The 23,132-nt window shown below is 43.6% G+C and overlaps 1 long non-coding RNA gene across 1 annotated transcript in view; it reads left to right on the top strand.

Annotated features, from left to right (window-relative positions):
• Window positions 1–23,132, top strand: part of LOC127060056 (uncharacterized) — a 193,130-nt gene that overhangs the window by 69,854 nt on the left and 100,144 nt on the right. The window contains exon 2 of the long non-coding RNA XR_007778595.1: window positions 1,241–1,345. This is a non-coding gene — a long non-coding RNA (uncharacterized LOC127060056). The remainder of the gene's footprint in view (window positions 1–1,240; window positions 1,346–23,132) is intronic.

The raw sequence follows: 23,132 nt of genomic DNA on the forward strand, positions 1-23,132 counted from the left end.
CTTGTACCTGTTTCATTTGGGAGGAGTTTCACTCATGTAAAATCAAACAGAAACAATTTTAGTAGCCTCTGAAAAGAGAAGAAGGGAAAATGGATATTAATGAACTATTTAATATTCTGCTATGGCAGAGATGCAGTGATTTTGCTGTTGACACTTTTGCATGGAATTAAAGAGATCTGGTGGTTGTTTTACTCGTCTGTCTTTGTTCCTGAAAGACTTTTCAGTGTCATCAGATTTGGTTTTGTAACCTGAGAGAGATTTTACAGACATGCAGACAAGAAAAAAAAGTGCTTCTTTTTCATGAAATTCATTGGTATTCAAAACATGGTCCTTTGATGAATTAGAAATTTTGGCTAAAGCTTTAATGAGATTTTTATTTCCTGAACTTATGTTGGAAAACGTGTGAGGTGCACAATTCACATTTCTGAATAAGGGTGGGCTTGTTTTTCTGTTCAAGAATATTTCTGGCTTGTTGTTTATTGCTCAATACTGTATTGATTGGTGAGTTGAGAAGTTCATGATGAAGTGGAACAGTTTAGAGCTATGGATCTTTACTCTGTGGTGTGTAACGGGTGGGGAGCCCCTGGCTGTGGCTGCAGGAGAGCCTGAGGGAGCTGTGCCAGGGAGGTGCAGCAGTGGCTGGCCCCTGCTCTGCCTCGCCTCTGGTGGCCTCAGCAGGGGCTGGAGGTGCCCCAGAGCTCCCCTGAGAGCTTGGGGGTCTCTGGGGTTCTGCAGGTGCCGAGCTGGGAGCACAGAGTGGCACAGTCACACACTGCCTGTGCAAATGGAGCTCGAGAACCCTTTGTGTTTGTTCGTGGTTGGTAGAGTCTCTCATTGTGTGGGTGGTTACTGGGGACAAGTAATTTGGGAAGCTTTCCAGGAACTGTCATTGAGTGGTCTTAGATTTTATAACATTCCTTGTGTTCCCTTGCTGTGCTACGCACAAAAATTCTCCTGACTCGAGAACATTTGAGTGCTATGACTTAACTTACCACATTTTGAAACTCACATGTGTTCCAGCATGTTAAAAGTATTGGGAACATTCAGGTAATCATTGTACCTTGTCTTTTAATTTACTTTAAATCAAAGTTTTTTTCCCAGTGCTTACAGAAATGTTTTGGTGTTGACTGAAAAGAAGGATGTTATGGAAGGTTTTTGGTTAGTCATGTGGATAAGACAAAATTCTGTTTGTTCACATCCAACCCCAGCTAAATGTGTGTTTTCCATTTCTTTGTGCCAGCTACTTTCTGGATTTATCCTGAATGAGAAGAGGAATTACTGAATTAACACCCAGGCAGGGAGTGTCCTGTGTTCAGTGCTACAGTCCAGAAGTCCTTCAGAAATGGTGAGTAAACCTCTGGCTTTAGAGTTTTAGGTGAAAGCTGATTTTCAGCTCTCATTCTGGAGATTTGTGAATTGTGGCTGCAGTGTGAATTGAAGTCTTTGCATGTAGATTATGGCATTCTGTATTTTCAGAACTTATCTCTATATTTGAGCATCAAAAGCCTATTCCAGAAATAATAAATGAAGCAATAATTGTGATCTTTATTATTTTATCTGGGCAGCTGCAGCAGTCAGTGACCTATCTGCGTTAATGGCTCCAGAACAGAGAGCTCTGAACAACTGGTTTTGGGACGAGAAGGTTTTGTCCACTCTCTTACAGTGTCCTGGGAGAGGGACTTCTGAAAGTGTGATATAAATGCAAATCTGTGTTTAAAAATACTGCAAGGCCTGTGTGCTAATGCTAGTTGCTTGCTGGGGTATGGTTGGGGTAAGCTTGCTGATGGTGTAGTCAGTGTAATTTTATTTTGAAGTATTCAAATAGAAGATGCAGTATTATTTGAGAGAACGAGATCTTTCTCTTCATTATCTGGTGCTAAGTGCTGCTTTGCTTCTCTGTCGTCAGTGTTATGGCAGTCTACTTGTGTGCTCACTTTTGGCCAAAATACCCTGAACTGGAGGGGGCTGGGAGAGAAGAAGGTGCTTGTAGACAGGTTTGTGGAATCACTGCAGTAAGTTTTAAATGATGTATGAAATGAAAAATTCCTGTCTGATGCACAGGGCGAGCAGAGCCATTGATGTCTGTGAAATCGCTGCTGCAGAGGCTATTTCAGAGACTCACAGGGTGCTTTGGCTTGGGAGGAGCCTCAAAAATCATCTCGTTCCACCCCCTGCCATGGGAACACCTTCCCTAGACCACGTTGTTCAAGTTTTTCTAATAGTATTTCAGAAATGCCAACTTTTAATTTTTTTATAAAACTCTTCTGCTTTTGAAAGGCAGAAGTCTTTCACAGCAACAAAATTCATTAGAAAAATCTTTCAAGATGGTGCATCAATAAATATCCTGAGGCAGTTTTCTAGGTTTGTGTGGGTTTCTGAGCCTGAGCAGCACTACTTTACAGAATGCCACGTGGGTGTGAGGATGCTTTGAACTGTCCTAAAGTGAGAATTTTAAAAGTTGAAGGATGGGATTCAAGATCAGGAGCCCAGTGGTTTGTTTGAGAGGTAGAGGGGGGTTTAGGAGCTGAAAAGGCAGGAGTGCAGGGTTTGGGGGAAGGATGGATTTGTGTGGCTGATACACAGCAGGAGCTGCAGGGCAGCAATGAGACAGAACATTCTCTGTTTCCAGCTTAGTCACCCACAGTGTCCTCCTGCATCTCAGGATGTGGCTCCTGTAGGGGAAATAAGGTGGTTTCAGTTATAACAGACAAGTCCAGAGCAGCATCGTCCTGCTTAGTCAGACACCTGTGTTTCCTTGGGTTTGATACATCTGTGCCAGTCTGCAAATGGAGTTTTGAGAGTTGAAGGAATGTGTGCACAGGTGACTGCACACACTTTTGCATTTTAGTTTTATAGATGTTCTAGAAGTGCCCTTTCAGCACCCTTTTTGTGTAGTCTTTGCATGTGTAAGTCTCTTCTCAGAGAATTTTGTTGTGCTTTTAAATTGCAGATGGTCAGGATTTTTTATGTTATTATTGAAAACAATAGTGGAAAAGAAACAGTGTTTATATTGTGCCATGAGATTCTTTAGAAAGAACAACACAGTGTCTGAAGAAATTGAGAACACTTTCATAAATCCTGCTTTGGTGGTTTTCTCTCTTTTTTTTTTTTTTTTTGTTTGTTTGGTTTGGTTTTGGGTTTTTGGTTTTTTTTTTTTTTTGGCATATTCACGATGTGTTTCTGCTCTCTAAAAGCACAGACTTCCTTCCAGCTCTGCTGTTGTGCTGTGCTGATGCAAGCAAGCTTTTGAGTGGTTAGAAAGGAAAAAGATAAGAGAGCAGCATATAGGTGGCTTTGAAAGCCAGCAGCTGATCTGTTTGTTGCCATGATAGTCAGAGTTGCCCTTTTCTTAGTTCCTCAGTATTGTTTCCTTCATTCAGTATCTGGGGCTTCTGAATTGCCTGCCAGCTCCTGCAGCTGAATTTCCCTGCTGGTGAGCTGTCCTGGCAGAGCAGAGGTGCAGAAAGGCCTGAATTCCCTGTGCTGGCTGTGCTCCCCCAGCAGCCCAGCTCCTCAGCCCTCCTGTCCCCTAGCAGGGTCCCAGGCTGTGCTGCAGGAGCCCAGCCCATGGCCCTGGCTGCTGCCAGCCTGGCTGTGTCCTGTCAGGGGGCTTGGGGGAGGCCTCTGGGTTAGGGGTCTTTGTGAAGGTGTTTCATGGTTGGTGCTTCTGAGGAAACAGCTCCTCCTCCCTGGCCATGGACGTCTTCTGGCTTTGAAGTTGAAAGTGAAGGTGTTGCCTTTATGATCATCCACTGTAGGTAGTATTTTGTTATTGCAAATAGTAATTAGACTTTGCTTTACTTGAAATGGAGGGGTTTGGAATGCATATACCATGGAAAAAAGGAAATAAGGAGTTACATGATGTTTGCGGGGCAGTTATGTAGTAGACCATGATAAAATAAGAAGCAATAGCATGAATAAATGGGATAGAAAATTTTTTTAAACTTAAATTGTTTGACACAGTAAAGGACTCTGATTACTGCAAAGCATTTAATACTGAATCTGAACAGGTCTTACCAAATTTGGGTGTGGAGTGTAGTCTCTGAAAAATATACCCACAAAAAAGTGCTGCAAGCTGTTCTTTCTTGAGTCCTGCAGAGCAACTGGTGCTGTCAGCCCATGGAAAATGCTTTTTGCAGCAGATTGTTTGTAAGATGTGTTGTGCAAGAAGTTGGTGTGACTAAAGTGAATTTATCAGGCTCTCTGGAAGTCACTTGTTCTTCAAAGATCAACCTTCTTTTATACATATAATTTGTAACTCTTCTGTATAAGATACCTGTGGTTTACTGGAACTGGGCTGAAGAACCAGTGCTAGGAGATGCTGTTAATGGAGCAAGAGTTTGGGATTTTAAATAGGAAGAACTGGATGACTTGGAAGAAGTGATGAAAAGAAGGTGAGATCGAATAGATTCAAGTAAGAATGGCTTTTCTGCTGGCTGGAAGGGTGGTGTTTTCTCGGGAGGAGGGGCCAGGAGCTGACTGAGGTACGACCGTGCCACCAACACCATGTGAAAAAAACAAGTGCCACTCTCAGGCATTCGAAGGAAAAAGTAATTCCAGAGAGGTTTGCAAAATACTGGTGCCGTGGTAACAACAGCTGGCAGGAGCCCATCTATTTACAGAGGAAAAATGTGGAATCAGGACTGTCTCTTAGTCGGGATACAGTGCAGGGGGATCTCACCATTACTCAGGGCTGGAACAATTAACACTGAGTCAGGACTTTGTTTTCCTTTAACAAGGAAAGGACGATGGGTCATTTCTCCTGATGGTGCTCCTGAATGCATTTGAGATAAATGATTTCGGAATCTGACAAATTGGAAGAATAACAAGAAGTGTAAGATTACTTTTTTTTTTTTTCCCCAACTGAAATATGTTGGAGCCTCTATGACACTGGTAGCAGGTGAAAGAGGAAAGCAGTTCTTGAACTCTTTGCTAAATTGATATACTAATCAGAGTGCCTTTTCCAGAAAAGAAAGAAGAGCCCCATTTGGCCTGGACTCTATCTTTGCTATTTTCCTTTTTCAGAAACAGAAGATTAGGAGGTGTCTGCACCGATGTGATAAAACGTTCCCCTGGAATTGTATTGTATTTTCGCCTTGAGTTGCTGGAGAAATGAAGTTGTTGGCTTTCAGTGCTGCTTTGTTTTTGACCCCTTTTTGTGAATTCTCTGAGGAAAGAAACATATTCCCATCTTTTATAGTAATCAAATTTATCTGGCATCTCTCAGCCTCTTGCATTACTTATGCTAGAGTTGGCCAGCCTTGGGAAGGGTTTAGCAGGTTTATTTATTTATTGTTCTAAAGTGAAGGTTTTTGACTTGAGGTCCCCACGTAGTCCGTGGGGATTTGAAGAGAAAAAAATGAAAGCGCTTTCTGCCATTATTTTGATAGTTATTTTCTGTAAAGCTGTTTAAAAACCACCCCAGACTACCCAAAACCTAAACAAAGACCCCCATGAGTCCAAAACCCCCAAGAAACACTGAGAGAGGGAGAAACTTGATTTGATTGATTATCTTAGTTGTGTTGGAAATTCAACTTTGTCAACTTTCTTTTGCATCTTCTGTTTCTCTTGCTGTTTTGTCTTCAATTTATTTAGGTGATTGAAAAAAGTAAAGATTAGAAGGGAAATCTGGGGTATCATCAATTGTTTTGATTTCAAATATGATTTATTTGACTAACTGCCTTAAAAGCTGGGACTGATTTAATTTTGTTTTATGCTCATGAAATCTACAGAAGGCTGACCTGGCCATCTTCCTCATCTTCTGCTTTGTAAGTCTCACACAGTGTTTGCCCTCTGATTCTTTGATTTTATGCTCTTTGAGGAGCAAACAATGATAGTGTGAAAATGTTCATATTATGTTTCAGATGTATATACTCACGTAGAAGGATTTTTTGTTGCGGGAGAAGAATCAAATCCTTGTCACCTAAACTGCTAATTATGTTTGATAAATGTATGGTATATGTTTAATGCAAAGAGAATTTAAGAAATAATACACCTTGTGTAATTACAGCGACCGAGCTACTTCCATCAATCTAATTTTTCTGATTCAGGTTCATTTGCATTGCATTATTTTTATTAAATGAGCTTTCAGTGGAGCCCTGCTCTCTGTCAAGGAGAAGAATCAAACACTGCAGTATTTCAGAGTGCACCGGTCGGGTTTGCAGGTGGCACCGGGGGCCTGGCTGCTGGCACGTCCCCAGGGCCATGCTGGGGCCACCTGGGCAGTGCCAGCAGTGCAGCCCTCCCAGCTGGGGCAGCAGGGCACTGCTCTGCCCTGGCACAGCCCAGCAGCTCTGTCCTGCTGCCCTGCTCCCTTCGGTCAGTGCCCAGCCTGGGAGGAACTGTGTCAAGGCAGCTCTCCTGTATTTCCCTGTCTGTTCCTCTGCATCTCTGCACTTTCCTGTCCTTTCTGTCTCTGAGCACTTGGGAGCTGTCACTGTTTTCCACCATAATGCAGCCCAGGAATTCTCCCATCTGACATTGAGTGCAAACCAGCCTCCCTCGTTCCCCTGCTCAATTTCCAAACTTCCAATTAAAAGGACAATAATCTGTAACCCTGTTTCTAGTCACAATACTGCTAGCATTTAGTGTATATAGTTGTAATTCTTGTTGAAGGTAAATATAAACTTAGCTTAGTGTATGTGTGATTTTATGGAATAATTTTCTTACAGCGACCTGCCATGGATAATTTTCCAATTGTTGCTCTAGAACAGACTCACTTTTAAAGACAGGACATTGACACTAGCCTGGTAATTTAGTGCCTGAGAGTTGAAATAAGTTAGAGAGAGAAAGCAGGTTTCATATTTGAAAATAGCAGTCTGTGTAGTACCAAAGCTGTTCGTGCTCCCGGTGTGTCTGAGGGTGTACAGACACCCTGAGCAGCAGTGCTGCCGTGTCTGCAGGCCCCTCCCTGCCTTCTGTGCTGCAGGGATGTGGGAGCTTGGCTCCTTCTAAATACCCCCAGTCACAACATTTAGACGATGGTAATGTGCTAATTGCTTTAGGAAACGTTCTTTCCTAGGCCAAGGCTGTTCGGAGGTGCCTGTGGGAGCAGCACATTGGCACAGTGCCCTCGGTGGGCCCTGGGGAAAGGGCAGCTCCTCCTGGCCCATGTCTGTTCAGCTCCAGGATCTCCTTCCCCGCTTCAGCAGTGTGAAAACTGCAAATGGGGAGAATGTGTCCTTTGTCACAGCTGCAGCTCAGGTTGAGGAGTGCTGAGAGGCACAGGAGGTGAGGTGTTGGCTGGTGGCAGCCCCTCATCCTGGTGACCACTGTTCCACTTCAGGTTGCCCTCCTCAAGGCACAACTTCTGAAGGATTCTCTGAGTACCACTGGCTCTCTCTGTACTGCAGCACATCTGGTCCCCAGCCCCTTCTCCTGAAGACCCCCAGAATGGCCTCTGGTGGGTGAAGCAGAGAATGGGAGGTGGCCCAGTGTGCCACAGCAGAGCTTTGTGGCATTGCACAGGGCTGTGACTGGGAGTGAGAGACAAAAGGGCTCTGCTGCTTTCCTTGGGAACAAAGGCATTCATCTTTGTGTCTGGAATCATGTGCAGTACAACAGAATAACAGCTCCTGAAGGTGTCCCTGAGTCACCCCTCCCATGCCTGTGCCCTGGGTTAACGCCCTGCTCTGCCCTGGTGCAGAGCTGTGTTGCTCACAGAGCAAATCTACGGCTTCTCCTTGTCTGGGACTCGGGGTGGGTTCCCTTGCTCAGACACACTCCTCACAGGGGACCCTCTGGGAAGAGTCCCCCAGACAGGGTAGAAACCTCACCTGGTTTAGGATGAAACCTCACCTGGTTTAGAATTGTCCTACTCAGTTGCAGATTAAAATTTGGAGAGTTTCCTTCAAAGGACACTGACTGCAGCTTTTGTTACTTCAAAAGAAGCAGGGGATGTTCCACATACCTTCCCTTGGTGTAATGATTGTTAAAGACGTTTTCCCCTTAAAATTGCTGGAATTCATTAAGTCCAATTCATTGGCAAGAAATCTGTGAACTGAGTGTAAATTATTAAGTCTCAGGACTAGTTAAAAATAGTTCATCGTGTGCAGTAATTCTGTGGAAAACAAACAAACAAAAAAAAGTAAATAATTTCCATTAGTTTAATGGAAATGAGATAATGGCAGAGTTTCTCCAGTGTGTTATAATTGCACAGTTTATTTGAAGAATAATATTCTAGAGTACTATAAGGAACTCCATACGGTTGTTACTGCTGTAAACAATCATAATTATTAAAGTAGAAGGTTTTTTCAGGTCTGCATAGTCACTGAAAATTGTTAAAACTCTTGCACAGAACATCTGATTTTTAATTTTTTGGGGTTTTTTTAATGCTTAAACCAACGATTTTCAGCTGAAGAGAGAATGTGGAAAGTAACTGCTACTCAGATGGCCTGGCATAACTCGAGCTTGGCGGTTTCTCCGTGTGTGCAGCAGCTTGATGTGTTTGCTGAGGAACTCGGTGCAGTGAGCTCAGCAGCCCCTCTGTTCTCTGGGGGAGCTGAAGTGGGAGGGACTCGGTTCCCTGCTCCAGGAGCAGTGAGCAGCAGTCTGGGAGCAAAGCTTTGGCCACCTGATCCTTCACAAGAGCACAAGAGGAACTCTGACGTGCAGCCAATGGATTCTTTCATTGATTATAGATTTGAAGGCCAGGAAGGAGTGTGAAACCATCTAATCTGACATCCTGGCTGTGTGTGCCATTGAAATGAGCCTTGTTAATTCTGAATTAGCCTTAACTCTGTGCTTAAGTAGCCCATCTGCTGTTTTCAGGAGGAGAAGCTGTTCTCCCCTCACCACTCAGACTTTGCAGTGTAAATCTTTGTGCTGGAGTTTCTTCCACTTTCCAGGCCAGGACATTGCAGATTTGTCAATCAGCTCGTTCTCACAGAGCCCCAGAGTGGTTTGGGTGGGAAGGACCTTAAACCCCATCCCCTGCCATGGCAGGGACACCTCCCACTGTCCCAGGTGCTCCCACCATGTCCAGCCGGGCCCTGGGCACTGCCAGGGACCCAGGGGCAGCCACAGCTGCTTGGCCAAAGCTCTGCATCGTTTCTGCCTGTGCAGATTATTGTGCAAATGGGCTAATTACATATTTTATTGTACTAAAAAATAAGGGAGCAGTTCTAATTTTATCCTTCCCAACACTGTCAACCAAAATTGTTGTCTCATCAAAACTAAAATCTGGGTGGTTGTTGTCTTTCAAAATCCTGGAATTTTTCTGTATCATTGTACCATGGTGAAAGAAATTAGCTCTGTGACTACTTTGGGGGCTTAGTTTGCGTTAAATATATTTCAGTCTAAACAGGATAACACTTGTTTCTGTTTTTGTATAAAACAAAATATACATGTGTTATTGTTTTGACAAACTCGGACACTGAGGCTCTCTGTTCTGTCCTAGAATTTAATGACATCATCCAGATTTCTTGGTGTCTTTGCTGTTGCAGAACTTCCTACCCGTGTAAGAAGGGAAATATTTTGTAACATTAGAAAAACTCTGTAAGGGAAGAAAACGCTCAGTAAGCTATTTCAGTGATCTCCAGAGAAAGGGCTGGGAAAAAGAAATTACTTTCTAAAGTTTGGGATGCACATTTAAAATGTGATCTGGTGATTTTATTGGATTATTTGAATTTTCTTTTTAATTGGTTCAATTTTATTGAACTACTTGAAGTTTTAAGCTATGTGGTATTTCTGCTATTTGTGTGTTACTAAGCTTCCAGTTCAATTAGCTTATGGAGCAATTAACAGGGTGTTAGCAGGTGATTTACCAGAGGATTAATCCCTGCCATGGTCTGGGCTAGAGCCTGGGAGGGTAAAGGCACCTCTGATCTGGGCTGTGCGCAGGGCTGACCTGTTTGTCTCTGGTTATTAAAGAACTCCTGTGATTGACTCCTGGGTAAAAGAGCTCAATACAGCAACTTCGGGGATTCATTTTAAAACAGATTGTCTCGTGGGTTTAATTGGACCTGAAAGTGTGTATTTGGCAAAAATTGCAGCCTGTTTCAATCAAAATTTTCAGGCTAATCAACTACAGTTTTTACCCAATCAATCACTGAGAAAATAGTATTGTTTATAACACTGAATAGGTTATGTTTTGAAAAATATATTAACCAGTAATTCAGAGAAATTAAAATCCTGAATGGCATGGTAGTGCATTTCTGTGGATGTAATTGATAATGCCTTTGAAATTAAAAGCCTTTACAACAGTTTCCTTATCTGGTATTGCAGTGTCACTGCCGTTCACCAGCTAACCAGATTTTCTAACTAAAAAAATTAACTGCAAATCCCTGTGAACTGTGGTGTTGGCTTTGGTACAGGGCATGAAATAATTTTTCCATCTTAGCCTGCCGTTCTCCGAAGGTCAGCCTTTCAATTGGGCTGTTACTGTCTTGCTGCAGAGTTTCCAGGCTACGTTAATTTTTGGGCTGCCATTGATGGATGGAGCAGTTGGAATTGTGACACGCAGCAGCCTGACTGGAATGACCTGCAGAGGCAGATGTCGGCCTCTTATTTCATGCCCGTTTGTCAGAAAGAAAAAACAGCTTTTTTTTTTTTTTTTGTAAGCAGTCCTGCTTTTCTGCACAGAGAGAGCACTTGTGGGTGGGTGTGCTCTTGATACACACTCATAGAGAGGCATATAAAAAATCCCATTTATTTATCATTGCTGGAAAACCTGGTGGAGTCTCTTGAGAATTCCTCAGTGCCCAGTACCAAGGATGTGCATATTCTCATTCTGGTGTTTTCTGCGCTGCAAACCGGTGTGCAAGAATCGTCTTGAGAATTTATTGTTTCATAAAAAGCTTTTATTTTGCCCACAGACAAGCTGAGAAAATGCACATTGTTCTTTTGTGGAACCTGGGAATTTACAGTTTCAAAAGAATTTCCTTTGTGATCTGCTTTTGAAGATTCATGGTACATCAGAAAGATTTTCTGTTCCTTGTCCAAAATTTCTTGGTGAGGACGACATGAACCCTTATTGGGTGCACCGGGCTGCTCCTTTCATGTGAGAGCCAAACCCCCATCCAGAAATTAACTTGGGGAGGGAGTTTTTTCATTCAAATATAAAAAATCAATTTAAAGGACCGATGCAGACAGAAAAAGCTGAACTTTCTCACTTGCCTTGTACAGAGTCCTGAGGGAGAAGTAAATTATCTGGTTGATATGGGCAGGAAAAAATGGAAATATTTAAATTGAAGAATGAAAAATCACTATAACTGTCAGGGTTAAATGTGAGCAGATCTCAGTGAAGCCTCTGAATGCCTGTTCTGCCTTTGGACTCTGCCAGGGACATGGAGGGAAGGAATTCTGGGGTGATTCTGTCACCTTAGTGGAGCAGAGTTTTGCCATTGATTTTGATGGGATCAGAATTTTGACCTTATGACCTTTTCTTTATTTCATCGTTCTCCAACTGAGATTGCTTTCCTTTTCTTAGTAAATTTTAAATTCTTGGTTTTAATTTTGGAACTAATTCTTTGTTTCTAAAATTCAGAGGACATAGAAAACACATTAAAGAAAAAGAAACATAACTTAGATCTGTTGTGGTGTAGTTGGAATCACATAAGAGTCAACTCGTTAATCATAAAGGTATGAAAGAATTGTGCAAACCTGCAGATAACAAAAAAATCTATTGTAAAGTAATGATGAGTCCAGGTCCATTTTAGTGACAAACTCAAATAATTTTTAAGGTCATCTTTTATCATTAGTGTACATTTTAACACTCGAGAACCCAAAGTTGTGCCTTCATTTAGAAAAAATAAAGAACTGTAAGTTGTGAAAATAGGAAAAGAGCGGGAGCCAGATCTGTGTATAATGTAAATAAATAAAAGCTGTGTGTTTTTTGCAGCACATGTCCTTGTCTGCTAAAACAGCATCTCTAGAGATCCTGTGATCCCTGTCACCAAATGCCTGGAATTTCAAGGCTGGATATTTTTAAGGTTTTTTTCCTGTGTAACTGGAACAGCTAAAGTAGAAATGTGGATTTGGTGCAGAGATTATTGCAAGGGTTTCTTTGTTCACGGTTCTGTGGAAGACAATATTAAAAGGGCTGACTCTTTTCCTAGGTACTAGCAGTCTTCAATTTCTTGAGTCTTTCAAAGTGAAAGCAGAAAACGGGGAAATGCTGCTGGTGAGCACAGGGTTAGTGGAGGTGGAGAGCCTCAAAATACAAAAAAGAGCAAATTTCTAGGAATGTTGCTAACAGCAGCTGGGCTTCTTAGTAACTGCACAGAATCCCTCTTTGCAAATGATGCATAGGTGTTTATTGTAAAATTGGTACTGAAAAATATACAGGACTTATTTAAAAATTAAAACTACTGATTTAATTGTTCTGTGCCTGATAGAATCCTTCTCCCCACAGCTGTGTACCCTGGGATTCTTCTGAGTTCTCAGGCTGTGAAGTCTGGCCTCTGCTCTCAAGTAAAGGGCTGTTTTTCTTGGGAATTCCATCACTAACATATAAAATGCTAAAAAGTTGCTAAAATCCCAGCCTCAGAGGTGCTGCAGTGCTATGACAAGAACTGAGCACACGGTTTTCCTTATTGCTGGAAAATTTCTCTGCCTTGTTGATATCCCTAATGTTTTGCCACAGGTGGGAACCCCAGTGTTGCAAATCTCAGGTGTGTTTAAAAATCATTTTCTATGGTATTTAAAAAAGTAAGTCTGTACAGGAGTGTCTGTCGTGGCAGCTGTGGTGCTGCAGCCGGGCTGTGTGTCCTTGGAAGGTGCTTTGGCTCTGCTCTCCTCCTGCTTTGCCATTTCCATGTTTTTGTCCCAAGTGAGGCTGAGTGCTGCAGCCTGTTCACGAGACTTGCCTCAGAGTGCTGCAGATGATCAGGAGTAGTTGTCATTCCAGAAGTCACTGGTGGAGACTAACAGAGCCCTTTTCCCATGCTGTGCCCCCCGTTCCCAGGGAGCAGCTGAGGACATGGACCTTGTACTTCATTGATCCGTTGGGTCCTTGGTGTCAAAGGGCTAAAACGGGGTTGGTGACATCTCTCTGCCCTCCATGTTTGGAATGACGGAAGGAAATGGGTCAGCTGAAATTCTCTCTTTATGAGGTTATTACTATAACCAGATGTTGAGGTTTTCCAAACATGCTCCACAGTTTGTCTTTGCTCTCCAGTGCGAATGTGCAAGCCAATTACTTTGGACAGTGTTTCTTAGTGCAAAGCCAGGAACTAAATATGGCTGTGCTGCCTGAAGTGCCAGTTAAAGCTGCCTTGGTAGAAATAAACCTTGCTGGGTGTGTGGGGGAGTTTGCCTTCTGTTAGGGACAAATGTTCCCGTTGTCGTCACCCTGCTCATTCAGAAATCCTACTGCTGCTTGGACTTGCTTTAGGCCATGGGTGCAGGTTGATGGCAGGTCATGTTGGTGTCCTGGGAGGGCGTGCAGCCCTGGGGAGAGCTGGGGACAGCACGGCTGGGTCAGGGCACAGCTCACATCCTCTCTCTCGTGGGGTCATTCCCTGTGTTACCTGCCATGCAATGATGCAGTGAGCTGCTCCAGCTCACCCCTCCCACTGCCCTGCCCTTGGGCTCTGCCCTCGGTCACTCTTCTTCCACCACACGTGTCCTCAGAGATGTCACTTCCCACAAGTGGTACTTCAGGTACTTCCACACCGATCACCAACTCCCTCTGCTGAGGACCCAGTAGTACCAGGGTGGTTGGAAAAGGGGCACAGGAGGGTTTCGTGGCACCACCTTCCTTGGAGATGAAAAAGAAACAATTTTTTCTGTGTTCAGGAAGAGAGTGGTAGGCGAGCTCTGGGGTCTTTGCTTTGCAACATGGATGTTAGAGATTTTAACTCGCTGCAGTCCTCAAGTGATCAGTGCTGTCTCAGGGTGTTGTGTCAGATGCTCCCACGTACCTGCCTGTTATCTCTCTCATCCCTGCTCGCCCTGTCTCTCCTCTCTACGTGCAAAGCAAGGAAGGACACTTTTCCTATATCTGCTTGTGAATTTTTTCAGCAGTGGTGACACCACGATGGTGGAACCAGTGGCTGCCTGTTTTCTGAACATAACATGCTGTATTTCTTTCCACAGTCGAGCTTTCTGTGTGCCCGTTGCTGCTGATCAATAAAGAACAGAATGCAGTATCAAGGGCCACATAGCGACGTGGGATGATGATTTTTGTTAAATTTTCTTGATAGAAGTCTTCCTGATAAACTTCTCATTTGGCTGATGTAGTGAAGCCAGATCAAAGCTACACTAATGGGCTTTTATTGCCATCAAATTCTGCCATTCTCCCTGTCCTTTTTATTGGACAGGAAGTACAGACTGTTCCCTGTTCTCATGATTCAGGACACGAAACATTCCCACCCTTTGAAAGATACAATGTTTATGCAATAGGATCCAGAAAATCAACTTAATAACAAAGACAAGCTCTGAAAAATACCAGGTAGTGTTTGGAGGAGAAATTGACTCCTGGATCTGAGACAGGTAGAATGGGGAGGAATAATTAATTATTCAGGTGTCATCCATTACTAAAAGTATCCTTTCACCAAGTCCTGAGAATTGTCTTCCAGTGGAAATTGTACAATTACCTATGGAGTAAACGGCCTAGTGTACATTCACATGCCAAAATGTGCTCTGAGATGTATGTCAGCACTTTTGTGCAGGAGAAGGAAATAAGTGAGATCCATGCCTGAACTATCTCCCTGTGCTGGGGCTCCAATGTCCTGTTTCACCTGCTGCAGCTACTGTGAAAGGTTGAAAAGGCTTCCTTGTTTTGTCAGGCTTCCTTCTCCTTTTCCCTGCTTTTCTTATTTCACTTTGTAAATGGAGTGATCAAGCGCAAAAGTTTCCCTTTAAAATCTCTTACCCTTTTTTCAGAACCGATTTCTGTAACTCTTTAGTTTGCCACTGAACATCCCTCATTCTCTTGCGAGCCTGGGGTGACGAAACACTCGAGGAGTAACAACTGCTCAGAGTTTTCAAACACGTGTGGGCTGTTTTCCTGGGAGAGCCTGCAGCTCTGCTCAGGCCAGACCACCTCGAGCTGGGCAGCACCTGACTCTGGTGTCCAGTCTGTCTTCCCAGACACCAGGGCACCTTGGCTGGGGGCAGCCTGCCGAGCAGACCTCAGCTTTAAAGGAGCTTTTCCCACAAGAACGTGAGACCGCACTGGGTGATGGCAGCACCTGGGCTTCCCGAGGGCTGGCTCCTGTCTGTGATGTTTGCACAGTATTTAGCTTCTGTGCTGTTCAGAGCTTTGATCTGGAGCTGTTGCATGTGCTGCTGGCTGAGTCAGGGCTGGCAGCAGTCTGAGCAGGCTCTTGGTTCCAAGGAGGGCAGGGCTGGGCACAGAGGTCTCTGGGTGTCCCTGCAGTGTAACCTGGAGCTCAGCTTCCCTCTCAGTGCTGGCAGCTGCTGTTTGACACCAGCTGGCCTGGTCCAGCAGACCTCCAGCAAACCAGTGCCCCTTGGGGCTGGGCTCTGGGGCTTCTTGGCTTGCAGGTCGCTTTTTTCTTCAGGAGCAAATGACTTTGACTATCCAACTCCTGTTGCTCACAGAAATCATATTATTTCTTTTTTCTTAGCTCCCTTTGCCTCTCTCTGACAGATTTAAATAACAGCAAGGCTCCTATTTAAAATGATAACATCCAGGAAATTAAAAGTTAAGCTGTTCCCTGTCCATGGCTCGGTGTCTCTGCTTTCCCCTCTCAGCTGTGGTGTAAATGAAGGACAAAGCTCAGCCTGGACTTCCAATTTCCTGGCTGGTGTCTCTGTGTATCAAAGGCTGCTGTTGTACAATCTTCATCTCTGGGAAGGACTCGTGCACAAAATACTATGGAAAACTAGAGAACAGCCAGAGGAGAAATTAAATACTCTGCAAAGGTTCATATTAACCTAAATTACCTCAAGGTTTTGTTCAGTAAGCAACAAAATTTAGAAACTGAAGTGCTATAAGTAAAAGGCTTGTCACTTGTGGGTTCCTTAGAGTTTATAATCTCTTCTATCTTGGTAGCTTTGCCTCTGAGTAGTTGAGTTGTATCAGGATGGTGTGTTTCCCCCTCAGCCTCCTGGAAGAGGAGGCCTCACTGTGACTGACTCTGAATTTGGAGTGCTCCCATGGCCCTGCAGTGCAGGGGGAGGACAGAAGGGGGACTGCAGGTGTTGGGCAGGGTGTGGGTGCCCGTGGTGTGCTCCTGGGAGTTACTGAAAGAGAGACTGTTCAGGAGAGCAGAGAAAGAGTAGAGAAAATCAGCAGGTGAAAGACACAAAGGGCAAGTCAGATTTAAGACTAATTAATCTGTTGCTGCAAAAATGTAATTAAATATTTTATGAACTCTTACAAAACCCTTCAGTTTCTGTTTAGATGAAGGTTGATGGCCAAGAGCCTTGGCAGGGCCCATTCACACCTGAGCTGCACCTTGGGTCCTCTCACAGCTTACAAAATCCCTTCTCCACTGATTCTCCCAATCTGGAGAAGCAAAAACAGCAGCTTTTTTTGTTGTTTTAAATTCATCATATGACATGAATCTTTTGGTAAGAAATGATAGATGAGCTCTCTTTTTGGTATCAATACCTATTTTTTTCTGGTGTTAACTTCACCGAATATCCTCCCAGTCTGTTCCTGGTCAGGCTCCTGGCAGGTGCATCTTTCTTTATTGCTGTGAAAAATGGGGTGTCTTTATTCTTATTAAACTCAAAATATCTGAAGTGAATTTCAGATTTATACAGAGAAGTCTCACTATTTGCAGAATGAATCATAAATGCCAGTAATGCAATTTTAAAGAGACGTTTTCTCACAGAAGAAGAAAAATTCTTGAATCTGGATGTCTGGTTTGTCTGCTCTCACCAAAGCAGCTGGGAATTTTCTCTGTATTGTTTGTCGTTTCAATACTCCAAAGCTAAACAGCAACAGAGAAGAGAAAAAAAAATATTTTTTTTTTGTCTGTTCAGAAATTTGTGGGTATCATGTGTTTGAGAGGTGCTGGAGTTACCCTCTGTGCTAAAACAGACCAGCACAACCAGCACAGTCAGTGCCAGTGAATGGGAGAGGAAGATTTCAATTCCCATTGATTTTCAGGGCTGTGATTCCTCCCTGTGCTGTGTGTGCTGCCTGGGAATCAGGACACAGCCCTGGCTGCAGGTGCTTGGCCAGGACAGCTCGAGCCCCTGCTCTGTTCCAGTGGGATTTCCACTGCCTCAGCTGAGGGATCCTTTGGCACCTGGTTTGTGCTCTTTGTAATGTTGAGAAAAAGCTGCTGTTTGTGGGCTTGGAGGGAATTGGGGCGGGGACTTGCTTGTTTTTTTATCACTTTGTGGGACTATAAATCTGTTCTCTCCAATTATATATACAGATTTTATTCCAGAATTTAATCCCTCTTCAGTCATTTCAGAGTAAAACTGGGAAAAAATCAGTCTAAGCAATCCATAGCCTAACTCTTCCCTTCCTACAAACACCATGTCCCACCTTATCTTTTCCACCTCTGCTTTCTGCTTTTGCTGAAATTAAGGATCAGGTCCTGCCTGAGCCCAGGGCTCAGCCCCCCCTGCTCCCAGGGCTCTTCTGGGGGTGCTCTGAGGAGATACAGGTTGGGTGTGTTTGGGAGCTGCTATTTTCCCCTCCCCTTTATCATTTCAGGAGAGTGATTTTCATCATAAACCAACATGTCAGCCAAAGCATCTACATTTAAAAAAAATATTATTTCACAATTTTCCACAGGCACATTTGATGTAAACCCTGGAGGTGTATTCCCTGAGTACCTATTACCTCCATTTTAGGGAAATTACATTAAATTATTAGTGACAAATTTACTTGTCTGCCAATGTGTTTTTCTTGAATTTTACTACAACATCAATACTTGGCTGTTTTATATGGGCCCTCATTTACCTGTCTTTGAAGGCAGTCACCCCTCTGGGAGCTTTGCCTGTCACTAACATGCACTAGGAAGAGTCTTTAAGTTTAACATTTGCTGTTTTGAATCAGACGAAAAAATATGTTGCACTTTAAAAATATAATCTGTTTCTCCAACCTTTTAGTGTGTGCTGGCTCTTTTTTAGAGACCTAAGCCAGTTAGGAGGGCAGAGGAGATTCTGGTTTGTCAGAGTAAAGGTGTTCACCAGGAGGGACTTAAACTTCCCTGCTCTGGTACACCGTGGGTTGGGGAAATGACCAGATTTTGCTTGTGTTTGTGTCTGTTCAGGAATCTAGTCTGATGCCAAAATAAAAGCAGATGGGGAAAAAAGTCTGACTGGGCTCTGAATTCAATGAAATTCAAAGCTCTTCCAATTGCATGAGAAAATACAGCCACGAGGCATATGGAAAATAATTTAGGCTTTTTCAAGCAGTTCCGGCATGCTGGGAGTGAGGGTCACTTGTGGCCTTTCTAAAATCTTTAAAGTCTTTGTCTTCAACTGCAATTAGTGCTAATTCTAAAGAAATGGATGTTTCTGGATTTACTATGCTGCAGTAATGTTTGTGTAAGCACGCCAAAGATATTCTGCTTTTTGAAACAGAAGCTTTGCAGCCTGAGTTCCCAGAATCCTGGAATGGCTTGGGTGGGAAGAGACCTTAAACCCCATCCAGTCCCACCCTCTGAAGAGATTATGAAGGTCCTACCAGAGAGTAGCTTAAAAAGCTTTAATCAAATTCCTCTCCATTTAGCAAAGCAGCAGATGAAAATCAGCTCTTAACTGGGACTTTAGTTAGACTCTCCAGAATAACTTGTGCTCTTCAAGGGAGAGGGGATCTCTGAGTACTAGTTCGTGGGAGGAGGATGGTGGTAGTGCCAGGATAATTCACTTCCACTCCTGAACACAACAGGACTAAGAAGCATACTGAGAGGAATCTTTTTAATTCTGTTTATAAACTGCTGATAAATTCAGTTTTTCTTTCACATCTTCCCTCACTCTTAAATATTATTTCAGAGACTTTGCTTTGCATCTTTGGCACTGGGACTGCCACAGATCCATGAGAATTCTGTGGGATAAGTGTTACTTTCCCTTGTATTATATCCAAATCTTGAACAAGCAGCAAAATGGAGCATATACTTAAGATGTACCTCATAATTCATTTCAATTTATTCCCTCACCGAATCAAAATGATTATATAAATCAATGCAATTTTAAACTGATTAACCTCAAACCCTCTTAATAAGAAAGTGGGGGCCACAGAGTTCAGGGGATGTAAAATGCCTTTATGTTGGTTTGCTGATTTTTTTATCCTAGGACTGAAAATAGAAGATGCCTATTATTGCCATCAAATATAATTTGATGAGGAATTTATATTCGTCTAGGACTTTCTTAGATGTTGCTGTGCCAGAACCCAATGTCAGTGCAGTGTGTTTTGGCCTAAAAAGAAAGCGAGGAGGCAAAGGGGACCTTGCTGCTTCCTTGGGGGTTTTTACTGTGCACTGCATTTTAAAAGAGCTTTACACTTTTATTGAGGGCCTGGTAGAAATTTTGGCAGGATTGTGTGAAACTCTTTCTGACCAGTTCCTCGCTGCTCTGTGGGACTGCCTGCCTGGGGAAGGGCTCCTTTCCCCTTCCCTGCTGTGCTGCTCTCCCCACGTGTGTCCTGCAGGACGTGGTGCATGGTGCTGCTGGCCTGGAGCCTCTCCAGGGCTTTCCTGTCCCCAAGCACTGTGTGCTCTGTGCAGAGCTCACAGCCCAAGCCAGCTCTGAGCAGGCCAGGACCAGCAAAGCCCCAGGGTCAGAGTTTGCCTTTGCTTCCTACAAAACCTGCTGAGAGAGAAAAAGTGGGAGCCTTCCCACCTTGTGCTTTGTTTTGGCTCTCCAGCACCTGGGACAGGAGCTGCCTGTCCAGCTGAGCTCTCAGTGCATGGAAATGGGCCACTTCAGGCTTTTCTGTGGGAACTGTCAGTAAACCTGGGCGGCCTTAAGATCAGGATTTCATTTATGTGTTCTCTGTGTTGTGGACAGCCCGTTGTTCAAGGGGGCAGCTTGTTGGTGAGCAGGGTGAGCCCAGTGGTGAAATGTGGCTGGATGTCCCTGTCTGGGAGAGGGGAGGTGATACTGATTTACATTTTGGGAAAGGGAGATGATACTTAGGGTAATTACACGCTGCAGTGCTGCTGCTGCCAGTGACTAATTGAATTGGGATCAGGCTTACCCGGGGTGGAGCAGTGGCTCACATAAGTGAAACACTTCTCAAAATACAAGTGAGACAGTTCTGAATGGAACAGTCACCTTGGGTGACGTCGGTGCATCCTGCTGGGACTTGTTCCTGTTCCCATTCAGAACCTGGCTCACCTTCACAGGACAGGTCACTTATTGAAGCTTCAGCCATCTGTGCTTGTACAGAAGATGTGACCTCATGTTGTCTGCCAGATATTGTAAAGAAATATATTTAAATAATTGTACAGTAAATAGTTTCCTTATTTTAGCATATAATTGTAAATTCAGATGGAAGTTTATTAAAATATGTTTTTCTTCATGTCCCCTCCATCTTAAATGTACAAGGAAACCTGGGTGGGAGCTGTTTTTCCTAAAATACTGCCACTAAGCGATTTGCTGGGAGGAATATCTGAAGTTTCACTGAAGAGTCCTGTTAATTTGTTAAGGATTATTTTTATCTCAGGTTGGAGAACAAACAGCATAATTAGGTCTGTTTGTTCTAAACCTTTGTGCTTGCTTGTTCTGAACTTTACCTCTGTTTCTGTCTTGGGGTTTTTTTTATGTGCTTTTGTTTTCGTTTTGGTTTTTTCCCCTCCCCTTTGATTATGGCTTGAAATACAAAATATTTCAGACTCTTAGTGCCATGTTCTGTCCTTTCTGTTCCTGTTTCAGGTATTCTCTGTGTCTCAGTAGCAAACACATGTGTGTTTATCCCTTGCTTTAGCTCAAGATGGAGGGTTATGAGGAATCCAGTGGATGCAGAAAATGTCTGGATCCTTGGGCTCCTGGAGCTGTCTCATGCTCGGTGCACACGGGCTCTGAGCATCCCTGAGAGGGACGTGACAGCAGCCCTGACCTTTCCCTCCAAGTCATGTGGGGGTAGGGGCAGAATTAGCACCATCCAACCACAGTTCAGCTTGTTTCATCTGGTAACTTCCATATTTACAGACCCTAATGTGTTCTGGAAATATAAAATCCTTTTTAGCAAATGTGGTCACGTGTTCATTTAAATGAGATTTAAAAGTTTCACCTCTCTGTGCATAACAAAATGCCTTGAAGATATTTTACTGACTGGGATAATGCTTCTAAAGGTCAATACAAATATTTAGCTTCTACTTTTACTTGTGCTGTTTCACAGGTTGGACCCGTTTTTAATTTAGAGTCATCTCAGTGAATATTTTAAGGACTCTTTAGACGGCTTGTGGGAAGGCAGGAACAATAGATCCTACATGCAGGAAGGTGTTGGTTATAAAAGGGCTTAAATTGGCTTTAGTGTAACTGGAAACCAAAGAAATGGTGCTGGAAACTCCAGGAGGAGCTGGAGCAGATTTTTCTGTAGTCCCCAATTAGTGCCATTACAAAGTCTAATGTGCCCAGCGTGGCCGGCAGCAGCTGTGATTGATACAAAGCTCAGCCAATCGCGCCGGGGCCCTGTCAGCTCTCATTAGTCTGGGATCAATTACCAGGATTTCAGACCAATTTGAATGAAAAGTAAAAACACATTGTTACCACAAATTTCATCAAGTGAATATGCTGTATAAGGAAATAGATCAGCTATGACCTCTTTGACATTTTCAAAATGTTTAAAAGCTGAAGTTAATTCTTTGTGATGTCCTTTCATCTTGAGTTGACAACAGAGGGACCTGGAGTGGTGACAGGCCTTGTCAAGTGGCTCTGCCTTATCAAAAACAATACCCTCCAGATCTTTCAAGCCAAAAATTCTAATCTAAGATAATTGCAGTTACAATTTCATGAGCTTTTCTGCCTTTCCCTGAACCATTGCGTTGTGTGAAGTAGCAAACCTTTTCTTTCCCTCAGTGCTTTTTTCCCTATGAAAGGTGTGATGGTCAGTGAGGGTGGGCATGAAGGGGGAGCCCAGGCTGCCCAGCCAGGGCCAGGCAGTGCCTCAGCTGGGCTGTGCCATCCCTGTGCCATCCCAGTCCATGGGCTGTCCCCGGGCTGTCCCGCAGCTCTGGGCAGTGCTGTGGGTACAGGCACTGGGAATTGCCCTGCTCTGGCTTCTTTCACCTCAGCCTCCTCTGGTCCTCTCCGTGCCTTTCCACGTGGGACGAGTGCTCCAGCACCAGTCCCTGCTCTGGCTGAGCAGGTGACAGCAGGTGACAGCAGCTGAGCCAGCGCCAAGTTCTGGCTCCGGCCCGCTCGACCCGGTCCCCTCCTGGAAACTGCTTTATTTAACAGGTGCTGACCCACAAAGCTCATCTGAACAGCATGAAGGAAAAACATCTGAGCCAAATTTTGTTTCCCTATCATGGTAGATTTTTCCCAGTAGTTTTCTCTGCGTATCTTTCAAATCAAAATATAAACCAGATCAAAGACTGAGGCGGTAGCAGAGGAAGTCTGCACTATGAGATGGTGTTCTGGAGCACATCTAGCATTGGACAGATCTGAGGGGAAGGAGACTCAGGGACCTGAGCTGTTAATTACCTGGTTTACTCAGGACGGTGTATTTTCTTGGCTGACATTTTCCTTAGATTAATTCTTCTCTCCTTTTGGTGATCACTCCAGTCTCTTCAGGTGTGCATTTACATGCCATGTCAGTAACCCCTCACATGCATTTTTGCTGTGTCAGTAAACATTTCTGAAAAGAAGATTTTCAAGTGTGAATTATTTATACTATATGATAAGCAAGTAGAATGTTGAAATTCAGTAGTAGTTCGTAAGAATTTTTTTTTTTGCATGATTTCTCTGTCTCCTACCCTAACCCAGCTTGTGTTGGAAAGAGCCCTTTCTTCTCTTCTGACACATTACTAAAGGTATTATGCACACCTGAGATGATATTCATTATAATCTGTTGAAAATGGAGGTGGCAGAGAGCTGAATTTCATTGTATAACTTGATCTAAGGGAAGACTCTAATGGCAAACAGCAGTCAGCTGAAGGTTGCAAAGGCTGATTTTATTAGGATTATGAAAATTATTCCTACTTTTGGACAGTTTTGGTTGTTAGGTCAATCGTGTAATTCCTGTGGACAATCTCATCCTCCCTGTGTTTCTCTTTGTCACCTGTGAGATACCTGAATATGACAGGGTTGTA

This window comes from Serinus canaria, chromosome 11 (assembly GCF_022539315.1).
Source record: "Serinus canaria isolate serCan28SL12 chromosome 11, serCan2020, whole genome shotgun sequence".
Lineage (NCBI taxonomy): Eukaryota > Metazoa > Chordata > Aves > Passeriformes > Fringillidae > Serinus > Serinus canaria.